Below are 12,210 nucleotides of genomic sequence, written 5' to 3'. Positions count from 1 at the left end.
TTTCTATACTCGCATAGGATATGAAGGCATGTTCTTTTAAATGGCTTAAAATTGCACTGGCACACATATCCTCATCCACAAAATTATGCTCGTTTCAGCATTTTCATTGTGTTAGTAGTGCAGTCTTAACCGATATCTTCACTCAAACACAAGCACAGGGGCGACTCACTTAAACTGCAGCTTACTGATACAAAGAATAACAGAAACCCGATCATTGTAGGTCGTGCGTTCATCGTATAAATAGGGTGTAATGAGCGTCACTGCTGCGGGGCAGCGGTAGAGACAGGGTGCTCCCCTTTCTAATTTTAGGGCTCTTTTGCCCCTAGTATCTGCTCTGAAAATGGGGATGGTGGCACACTTCCCACTCAGGCAGGTGACGGGGGTGACTGGAACCCGATGGCACTTGGTCAACAGAGACGTCTTTTATTGTGGACGGAATGACAAACACCGAACCCATCCGGCCCCAAATGAATACAACTATGTTAGCTTGGCAAATTTGAAATTGGATTAGTTAAAAAACACAGTCCCATTGTTAACATTGGTTATGTCAGCCAACACCATTGATTGTGAAGGCCTCGAGTAGAGGCTGAAATCTGGATTGGACAAAAGCAATCTGTCCTCCGCGGAGAAGCGCTGGAAGCAGTGCAACCAAGAAAAATGCTCCATAAGGAAGAGTAGGCTCTTGTGAATAAATAATGCCATTTTAGGAAGCGAATATTCAATTTTAAAATGGAAGTGCAAATTAGCGCTTTTGATAGTGTTTAGGTTCGCCGATACTGTTGCTTTTTAGACAACTGTCAGATTTTGTGTCGCTCCCGGTTAATGTCCATTCTCTGGTGAGAGACCTGAGCAACTTATTCCAGTCTCAGCATCTACACCAGGGGTGCCCGAACTTTTTGGATCGAAGATCGACTTTTCGATCAACTAACCTCCCGGGATCTACCCTTACCGGCGCGCGCACGCGCACGCACACACACACACGCGCGCGGACGCCATGATGAGAAACAGCCTGAAACTGAGGCATGCATCGCACTTTTTCAGCCTGTTAACTATCGTAGCTCACACGTACCATTTTAAAGTGCTTCCCTGGGCCCTCCTAGATTGCTATTCTTTGCCCGTGCCCTCGGTGAATTGTACACGAAGCAAACTCTGAATGAGAATCATGACGATAAAAGCTAGAGCGCAACAGCTCTGATCACAAGCTGCAATTGCAAACTGCTGAGCGCTAACAACGTCCGGTGACGTAATCACGCCACCGTAAATTTAAGATTTACCTGCTTTATTTTATTTTTAAAATATATTTTTTAGTGAAAATGAGACTGATAAGATGATTAGGGTGCAGTGTATATTAACAAAAAATATATTACTAACATGTACAAAGACACACAAATGTTTTTTTTTTTTTCTCCTCGACACTCCTCGGATCTACTTGGGACCTGTCTTAGATCTACGGGTAGATCAGGATCGACCTAATGGGCACCCCTGATCTAGACCATAGGTGTCAAACTCAGGTCCTGGAGGGCCACCCGCATATTTTCCAAGTCTCCCTGTTGCAACGCACCTGATTCAAATGAACAGGTTCAATGTCAGGCCTCCGAAGAGCTTGCTGATGATCTGATCATTTGAATCAGGTGTGTTGCAACAGGGAGACTTGAAAACATGCAGGACAGCGGCCCTCCAGGACCTGAGTTTCACACCTATGATCTAGACCATATCTGCATTATGAAATAATTACATGAAATATATCCCTTGTATAAAGACAGTTTCATATAATTATTTATTTTGGGGGTAAAAAGAACTGAAGGCCTTTGATCGTCTTCTGCTATAAAGCGTTATAACAGCAAATGGCCACTAGATAGCGGGCTTATCACGAGCAAAAGTATTCGACGCACCCTGGCCCTGGCAAGTTCCACAATATATGATCATAATAATCATTTTAATGTTTTTGGATGAACACCAATGAAAGCTTGGATTTCTAGAAACAAAGCCTTCATCCAGCCGTGTCAATGGAACACAAGCATATCATTTTAGTTTTTTATTCATTTCTTTATTTTTAGTAGCGTGTAATGAACCAACAGGAGAGCCATTTAAATCCATTGAACGATTGCACTTTTCAACGGGGGCCCATCATTTTGATTGCAGCAGTTCGCCACCTTCCTTTTTTTTTTTTAATCGGTGAAAGATCAACAAAACGAAGCATTTATACGTTGAAACCAAAGTCAACTCAACCCGATTATTTGAAGTCAAATGTATTCAATATTTGCTTCAAAAAGGATTTTACTCTGACAGTCCATTTTTAAAACGCTTTCTTTGTCATGATTGTACCAGCCAGCGGTCTAGTTTGAGAATATCAGGGGGTGCTATCGGTAAAGGGGGGGGGGGGGGGTAATAGCTGCTGATGGGGTGGGGGGTGGGGGGGTGGGGTACGGTTGCTATAGGAGACTTCGCCTGCATCACGTCATACGTCGGGGGGGGAGGGTGGTGGTGGAGAAGAGCTTCGGCGTGTGCATGAGAGAGAGGAAGGAGAGAGCTGGGAGGGAGGGGGGGGGTGGAGGAGGAGAGAAAAGGAGAAGGACATTCAGGCAGAAGACAGTGGCTCCCAATGACATAAAGCTTCACTACCTGAAGCCGCCCGACCAACCGAGCGACCATCTCTGCCCTCCCTAAAAGACGTCGAGGAGCCGCGGGACGGTGGTCCCGCGTGACATGCAGCCCCCTGCATTAGGCAGCCCCTCCTGTCTGATCGGAGCTGGCCTGCCACTGGATTACACCACCAGCCGAGGAAGCTTCTTCTAGTTGTAAATCCACCCATGCATCTTGCAGACGCCGCAGGAGACGGTGCACCTGCGACCAAGGTAAGCCCCGCAGCACCCCACCGCGGAGCTTTATTCGTGGGGGTGAGGTTATTTTTTTGTTTCACTTTCTGCTTTTATAAACGGGAGGGATGCGCGGGGTGTCTGCCCATTTATTGTGACTTGTGTTCAGGCTGGTTGGCAACAGCACTGAGGAGAGAGTGCCTTGCATCCCCCCCCCCCCCCCCCCCCCCCGCCCCCTGTGCTTATTGTTAGCTGGGCTGCATGAGAGATCCATGCACACAGGAACATCCTTTGTTTATCCCCCACTCTAATTTCAACCGCCTGCAAGACATTCATCACTTAGGAGCGTTCCATGAGAGCTCTGGTTTCTGAAACAGATTTTGCTGGGAAATTTAGATTGTGTGTGTGTGTGTGTGTGTGTGTGTGGCACCAGGTGGTAAAGTGGAAGGACTTATTTAAGCAGACTGTTTTCTAGACAATAGACTAGCGGCTGCATCTGCTGCTGTCAGCCTGTGCATATAATAAAGCGCACCTGCATATATGACACCGGTGTACTCGTGTAGGTCTATAATTACACACAGTTGGGTTTTTTTTGCTAACACACACACACACCCACGCACACACACGCACAGGCTCCTGAGCGTCGTTTAATTATACATTGATTTACTCATGCACATTTCCCCACTGCTGATGCTTGTTTTTAGGGTTTTAATAAGTACATTTCTACAGTGTGCCTGTTTGGGTTTTCTGTGGTCTCCCTTGCATGTGTACGCCCAAATCTCAAGTTGTCTCGGTGAAACCCAGGGAGTCTTTTCTGACACGCACACACACACACACACAGATGGGACATTTTCCCTGAGGCACAATGTGTTTGCTGGTTATTGTTCCACACCATTTCCACATCCCTAATTATTTTAATCAGTCATTCCTCACGCATGAATTCCCTTCTTTAGTGTGTTTATCTCCTCCCTCCTCCACTGACGACCGTCTTCACCTTAATGAGAGAGACTGAGATGTGGATTTTTATTTATTTTATTTTATTTTTTGCATTTGTCAGACAGGAATAGGTCATTGTGCAGAAAGTGAATGAATTCTTTAGTCGTCGTCGTCTCCTCAAAGAGCTCAGAAATCCACGGCTTGGTAGATAGTCACTTTGGCTGTGCAAGGAGCACAATGAAATCACTCATGGCATGAATTCCCTCAAATAGCATTTCACAGGGTTCAACTGTGGGCCTCAATGGTTTCCTGCCTCTCTAAAGCGTATACCGCACTGCAAAAGCCGTCCTATCTTGAATATGCCAAATGAGCCGCCCTCCCAACGGAGCCGCTTTGGTTGCTCGTCAAAGGCCTTCATTGAAGTCTTATTCCCGCGTTCTCACAGTATCGCCTGGCTCGCTTTCTTCCTTTGGCTCACAACGTGGTGTCCATCCTCGCGTTTTGTCATAGCCTCCGTGCACGTGTTAGCCTGAAGAAATGAGAACATCAAGGCAAATTTGATGAGCAAAGTCACCTGTATACAACAAGGAAGACGACGAGTTGGTTGTTGTCGACACCCCGAGATGAATTGACCTTTGCGGGGTATTTCAAAGAGCATGATTTTGTGAGCTCGGCTCAAACATCGCACGTGGCATTTAGAACTTACCCGACATGGCTGAGCATTATAGCGCTGATTGATAATAAATTAAGAAAAGTGCGTATGTCAACCGTAATCAGGATGCACTTCGTTATACTGCCACAGTATGCATGAATTTATATCTAGACGTCACCCCTAAAACACTCCCATAGTCTGTTCATTCATGTCATCCAAAATAAAAAACAAAAACCTAAACTAAAATGAATAATCAGCAACACGAGAACAGCTCTGGAAACTATATTGCAGAAATGATGCTAATAATAAGCAATTAGGTGTTTACTTCATTATGTGAAATTACGCAATCCAGCGAGACTGAATATAAGAGTGAAATTTAGAATTCTATCTTCACACAATATGATGTACTTGGAGATGGCACAATATGGGCGATTTTGAATCGAGAGAGGATACATACGTGATAATGCCCTTACGTGTGGATGCAAAACGCAATGGCAGCCAGGGCTCTCTATAAATAAAGCTGTATTGTATTGTATTCCCTTCAGCGTAGCTCCATCTAGCGTCTTATAACGCGATGCGTCCTATATATGAAAACCGTTTTGAAATAGGCCATTCGTTGAAGGTGCGCCTTATACTCGGAAGCGCCTCAGTGCAGAAAACACGGTAATTAACTAGTCGATACCTTGAAAGAAACACTGTCAGGCAATGAAAGGACTTGCAGAACCCATCACTAATTATTATGGGTGTAAAGAAAACATGATTTGAATTTAAAAAACAAATGAGCACGGTCATTTGGGAAAAAAAACAATAATAATACATTTATTGTTATATGAATACATCTCTGACAGTGTCAAACGACATAATTTTGCGTTGGACCTTTTCAAGATTGTGCTGGCGTGCCTACATTGTTGAGGTCAGTGAGTGTACAGCCAAAGTAGCCGCACAAGTATGAGACCTTGTCGAAGGTCTCCAGACACACGCGCATCCATTTTTAAACCAGGTGGCCGTTTGCCATTACGGTTGCGTGTGTGCAGGTGCGCCGTGTGCACAAGAGTGAAGGCTAGGAGATGTCGGGATGGCGACTTGACTTGATGCCCTTCTCCAGATGAATCACAGGTTGTGATGTGTCAGCAGGGATGAATTATGCACACTCCTCCACGACCTCTTTTCTGCTGTCCACTTGTCCCTTGTCTTCAGTCAGCCTTTTATCAGAGTTGACACATCTGAAGACATCTTCATTGCCTCCTCCCCCCACTTGCCCACGCCACCTTCCACTTTGTTCATATGGAAAGGAAGATGTTCTGGCTCCATGTTGCTGCTGCCTCCTCCGTTGAAAATCGTAGCTGAGGTCGATCTACACCGTCGTTCAGTTGCTCGTGTGGAAACCGGGGCTAAATGTGCGGATAGTCACGATTCAATAATGCGAAGGAGACGTGAGGCCATTGACTCAGTCTGACAGTTACATCCCTGACTGACAGGAGCCATTAGGCCTGACTGACAAGATGGCTGACACAAGACAAGCCAAAATGTCTCATCGGAACTGACTCCAAGATCTGGCATAATCGACTTTGAGGTCCAGTAGGATTGCACGTTGTGATTTGTTCAACCGGTCCTGGGCGTAGGCTACCTTGCATCCTTCGTCAACTTGTATGCAGGCTTGTAAAAACAAACATGGGTGGATGGATGGTACATTGTGTGACAAGAACATTTAAGATTTGCTTGGTGATGAACCGTCCGAGGGTCTTAGTTATTTGGTTGAAAATTCATGATGTGCTGTTGGATGTGGAAAGTTTACCGCCATCTAGTACAGATGGTAGTCGGTGACACGTGCGAGGGTTAGTCGACTAGTATGTAAAGGGCAATTGCCAACTGTATTTTTATTTGATTTGATTTTTACGATCGTCCACTTCAGTCCATGTGCGGCCCGCCTGATGTTATAATATCCAGCTATTTCTAATCTGAGGACATTGGGTAGACAGTAGGGAGGTGTTACAATGTTGTGTGCTCCTTGAATGTGTCCACTTTTAGAGCTTATCAAAGCATCCCGATGGGATTTAAAGTCATCCCAGTAATGGCTTGTATCGTTTTGCCTCGCGTGTTTCCTTGCTGTGTGGTCTGACTTTACTGTAATGGGCTGTTTTTTGGGGGGTGGGGGGGGGGGGGGTTGCAGTCACTGCTGACGCGTCATTGGGCAAAATAAACCAAATGAGAATCTGTTCTCAATTGCCTTCGTCGATTAGCGGTAAATAAAGGTTTGATTTAAATCAACCAATACATGTCCATCATTATAGTAGCATCATTGACTGGTGTTGATCTTTTCTACATGAAAATTTTCTATAAGGAGACGTTCGTAAGTGGAGATACCACTGTATATGTACAGGTTGCTGATTTCCAGTCAGGTGTTTGTGGATGCAGAAGGGTCCTGCTGATCTGACTCAACGTTTTTTTGCGACTTTTCGTGATTTGTTTTTGTCCCCACAAATGCAAAGATAAGGAAGAATTTATTTGAAGCGTGGCTGAGCGTAATGACGAGTCATTTGGTGGAAAGGATCCGAGCAGAAGTCTGTTTCCTTTGGCATGCGTGCGTTTCATTTACCGCGACAGATTTTCGTCCAGTCTGAGCAAGACAGAGGACGAGCACATTTTTTCTAGCCCATTACTTGCAGTTTTTGATTCGATTCACCCGTTGATCGTTCCTCAAGGAGAAATTCATTTGCCGTCACAAATTTCATCTCCATCACGATGTCGTGCAATGGCTGGTTAGTGACAAAACCGCAAGGCCGAATGCGCGTGGAGCATTTAAGCGGAATTTCGGTCCCCAGCAATATGCCGCCTCTCCGAAATGGAACCCATCCATCAGTGATGCTTTCGCATTCTGTCCCCGCTGTCTGCTCTATCTTAACCTTAAGCAAATACCGTAATGTAAAGTAAAGTTCCGTAGATGATCTCAGCAGCGCTGCCGTCGCGAGATAATGAGCTCCCTCTGGGCTGCAGGTCACGTGACAAAGTCAGTCAGGTAGTACCATAGTAGCGCAAATACACGGGAGAGAATCGAATCCCGGGCAAACAGAACATCTCCAGAAAATTAATAAGGCTCATCCTGATCGGGCTGTGAATCTTTTACATAAACTGAGAATGAATAAGTAATTGTGTTTCTAGAATGCAGCACAGGAGGAGGTAAAAAGTCATCATCGGCACAGTCTGCGGTACTCTTTATGATTTCATTTCAGCTTCATATTATTTTTTTTGGGTGCCAGGTGCCGGTCTGTATTTACAGTAACGCGAGTGAGTGCCATTGTTATTCCAATCACTGGAATGTTGTCCACCCTGGATTCTTTTGGAATGCTCGAGCAATTAGGGAGTTCATCCAAGTGACTGCATTTCTTCAGGCTACGGTTTTCAGCCTATGATGATCATCTTAGAAATAAATAAGGAGGGGGGTGGGGGTCTTTGCATATCTTGTTAACGAAGTGTCGTTGGGGTATGATGATGACATGGGAAAGGCAACGACAATTACAATGACAGTCCTGAGAGATGGCAATGTTCCGTGTTGTCAGGGAGCCGAACTCCTGGAGGAGCTCGCTAATTGGCTTCGGTGTGCCTTGGATGGAGGTGTTTGTCCTCTGTGTGTGTGTGTGTGTGTGTGTGTGTGTGTGTGTGTGTGTGTGTGTGTGTGTGTGTGTGTGTGTGTGTGTGTGTGTGTGTGTGTGTGTGTGTGTGTGTGTGTGTGTGTGTGTGTGTGTGTGTGTGTGTGTGTGTGTGTGTGTGGTGTTTTCACAATTCACATTTAACCAAGCATTCTTCTGAAAAATGACGACAACAAATTCTATAAATCAAGATATAAAAAAATAAGGGCACCTCTGCCCTCCCTGCCCTCAAAACCTTTTCAACATGTTTTTGTTTCTGATTTGCCCTTCAATGCATCATGACCAGTCGCTGCGTAGACATTTTAAAATGTATTTTGTGCATGCAAATACTTCATGTTTTTCGACTTTTCTTCGACTCAAATTTCTTTCATTGTGAGACAAATGAAGTTTTTTTTTTTATCTTATCTTATGAATAAATGTGATCAAAAATTGATATAAAAATAAATAATCACGTTTATTTTTTGGGGGGAGCGTAATCGTGCAGCCCTAGTTTGACCTTCAAATGACAACTGTTTATTTTGTTCTTTGGACGCTATCCGGAGAGGATACGTTGAATATGTGAGGATGAACATGAACATTTGCTCATCCAGGTCGGCTCACTCCTCATAAATTTGGCATCGTCGCTTCTGAAATGATGGCTGTGACATTGATGGATGGATGCGTGGATGGCTAGACGCTAGATGATCTTAGAGGGACATAAAATTGTCTAACTACTGTCACTGTGATCAGTATGTACATAAAGTAGCCGGTATTAGAGTATTATGCTGTCGTTAGATATGCTAATTGGACTGCAAGTTGACAAGGACTCAACTGTCAGACTGCAAAATGAGTGGCTGCCTCCACAAGCAGTGGCTCGCCTCTGACAAGAAACGCAGAACAGAGAACGAGCGATCATTGATGACAGACATTTTAAACGAAACGCTACGGAATACAGAATGTGCCCGTCCTTGGTTTTTGTTCCTACTGAGTGATTAAGCACCGACCAAACGTTGTTGTCACGTATGAATCATTAATTGTCCTCTATTTGTTAAGCGAGGGCAAAAAGACGGGCGGGTGGATAAATGAAAAAGGTAGGAGTAAGAAAGGGCGACTTCGTTAATGTAATCTCGTTAGAATGTGTCTTAATTAGATGTTATCCTACATTCAATGATTAAATTGAGTGTATCTGACTTATTCCGACACGCTCTTGCTTGTGTGAAGATAGCAGCTCGCTTCCCGGGTGTTTCCGCTCCTCTGATCCCCCGGTTATAATCTTCTCTCTTTGCACTTTTAGCCATTTTGGAAATTTTTTCAGCTCAGTGGAAGCCACTTCATCTGTGGCCCAGCTGATCTACTGCCTCCATTAGAGGAAGCAATGTTGGGTTTTGACCTTGGAGCTCCAATACGAGGAGTGGGTGTTTATTACCGTGTTGTTGGGCTGTGGCAGCTTTGCGGAGCATTTTATATTGCATTTCATGGAGAGAGAAGTTTAGTCAGGCTTCTCTCCCTCCGTCCTTTCACACCTCATCATCAATTTCTTGTGTTGTCCCACCTATGAAATTGTGATGAGCAACAGCTGAAGCACATCCGCAGCATTTTTATGGGAGAGGGGGCGGGGGGGGGGGGGGGGGATCCAGGCAGCTAAAATGGTCCAAAGTACTCGCGCTGCCTTTGTGTAATTTTAATGACATGCTGATGTTGTGCATTGGGAAAGGTTAATAGCGTCTTCAATTACCGCTCAAAGCGGACGATAGCACCAAAAAGCAGGTGCTGCTGCTTTTAATGCTGCTCAAATGAAGCAAAGTGTGTCTATAAATCCATCACTTTGAATTTCCTCCTCCCAGTTAGTCACACCTTAATGGCGAATTAAGTGGGAACATCGAGAAAAAAAAACGCTTGCTGTAAAAACTAAAACGCCAGAGAGGATGCGGCTCTCATGAGCCATACACGTCAATTAGATAAGAACTGAGCTCATGAGATATATTCACCCCCGCCCCTCAAAAAAAGAAAAATGCTTCAGAAAATTGAGTTTTCAGGACAGTACAGTCATGGAGACAATAATGAACAATGACTGTAAGTGACTCAGCAATCTGCAGTAATATTAGTCGTTTTTTGGTGGAGGATTAAGAATGTATGCTCGTGAATAGTGTTATGTTGTCTGGTTACATGTGTTGCTGCACTGTGTTTGTTCAAATATCTATAAGGGTTATAAAACGGCGACACAGATGTGATTCGTTTTCGCCCATTTATGATTTGTTGCATAGCTTGTTAGCATATAGCTAAACTGACACAAAAGGTACAGTGTGTGGTTGTTTGAAATACCGAATGAACGTCGAATCAGCGTCAGGTATACATTTGGGGTCGCAAAAAGCCTTCCTTGATTAAAATTTGCTGTTGCCCGGTGTAATTGACGAAATGACGGCTCGTGTCTGGAAAAAAATAACGGGTCTTTCAAGCACTGCTGCTTATTTTTATTGCTCTGCACAAACATTCCTCCTCACTTCATTCCTCGTCTATTTTTAAAGTTAATTGGGCGACCACCAACATAAATATTGGTCCTAAATCTCGACTTTGTTTTACGAATGTCTTCATACCCTGAATAATGATGCCATGTGTCCTCATCATCATTTGAATCCTCTGTCCAATCAGCCTCACCGTGTAAATTACATTGTGACATTTAGCAGAAACCTCCCAAAATAGAATCTAATCAGGTGCTACCGCATTGGTGTAAACATTTAAACTGAGCATCATTCTTGAAAAGCCACATCTTTGATACGTGCAGCTCCACGATTTCGTTTGATCTCATTACATTATGCGCACGTACCCTTTGTTGGAACCAGTGAACGTAAACAAGTTGTCACCCCCCCATGTAAACATTTGAAAGCATTAAGAAAAACTGAAATGCTGCTGAGGCACCCACATTCGTTTATATTCAGGGCAACGATTCTCCATATTTGAGTGACAGGTGCGTTTTCTGTTCAAGAGCCTTAGATATGATTTCTTTTTTTTTTCTCCACACTCCTAAAAATGTAACCAGGGCAACACAACTCATGCCTGCAGTAAGCCATACTTCATCCTGTGCCTCTGATCCTCAATGTGTTTGTGTGTGTGTCTTCAAGTTTGTGTTTAAAAGTGAAAAGTGTGACAGAGAGAGACTGCCAATCTCCCCCACGATGCCTTGCCATCTGCTATGTTTGCGTGGACGTTTTTGTTTTTTTTGGAGGGGGAGGGGGTGGGGTTTCATATGTGCCTGCCTGTCAGCTGTTTTATGTGTGCAAATTGCCTCGTGGGTGTACATGAATTTGCAAGTGTCACTCGCCTAGAGGTTGCGGGGTCACAGGAAGCGTGAGGTAATATTAGTCCCCGCCGCTCCAAGTGTGTGACTAAGACGGCATTCCTCTCAACTTATCAAAAGAATGGCACACAAAGCCATGAATAATTGAAAACGGGGTTATTTTGGAGCTGCATCGTGAGCACGAGTAGATCACACAGGCCGGGGTGTAAACATGCAAGAACAAAAAGTGACTGCGAATTAATTAGGATTCCGCCGTAAAGTTTTGGTGGTGCAATGTAGAGCAATATATTTGTACTTTTGTGATCTACAATCAGAGACGCATGACGTGAAAATGTCTCATGGCTTCAAATGCGCTGCAGAATGATCAATTTTTTTTTTTTTGTGCCTGTCACTTGTCATGGAGACAAGTCTGTAGCTATTGTCGGCACCTTCTCGTGGTGAAAGGCATCATGGGTAAATGGGTGCGATGGCAAAAAAAAAAAGTCTTCCAGGGGCTCTCGGGGGAGCTGGGCCACGTTAAACAGTGTTATTACATCAGTCTGATGGCGCACAATAACCAGTGTACATTTCACCACCTGAGCTTGCGGTGTCATTATCTGCTCCATGCAATAAATAGCACATGCATCCCTCATCTATCTCTCTGTCTGGATAACCATCTGTGTTTGTCACACTGAAACGGTAATAAGCCTCCCTCCCTACCTCCCGCCTCACTGTAACGCCTTCTCTTGCGTTACGTGTGTTCTTGACGCTGAGGCTGATGATCAGTTACAGCGTGTTGTGATGTCAGCCTTATAATGCATACATGCTCAACATACGTGTTTTTTACGCCCTTATCAACACTCACGGTATATTCGCTGCTAAAATATCGCTGGCATCAGACGGAAT

At 44.4% G+C, this 12,210-nt stretch overlaps 1 protein-coding gene across 5 annotated transcripts in view; it reads left to right on the top strand.

Annotated features, from left to right (window-relative positions):
• The first annotated feature begins 2,552 nt into the window (after positions 1 to 2,552).
• ptprsb (protein tyrosine phosphatase receptor type Sb) overlaps positions 2,553 to 12,210 on the top strand; it is a 76,869-nt gene continuing 67,211 nt past the window's right edge. For 4 of the 5 annotated variants that reach the window (XM_086129359.1, XM_086129356.1, XM_086129357.1 and 1 more), the window contains exon 1: positions 2,555 to 2,855. The gene's annotated coding sequence lies outside the window, so the exon portion shown is untranslated. Of the gene's footprint in view, positions 2,856 to 12,210 lie in introns of all 5 variants that reach the window. The other variant, XM_086129360.1, reaches the window with a different exon arrangement.

The sequence above is a fragment of the Hippocampus guttulatus genome, chromosome 14 (assembly GCF_054856545.1).
Source record: "Hippocampus guttulatus isolate MCC_2025c chromosome 14, RoL_Hgut_1.0, whole genome shotgun sequence".
Lineage (NCBI taxonomy): Eukaryota > Metazoa > Chordata > Actinopteri > Syngnathiformes > Syngnathidae > Hippocampus > Hippocampus guttulatus.
Note: the sequence above shows the minus strand (reverse complement) of the source record. Positions and strands in the feature narration are given on the sequence as shown.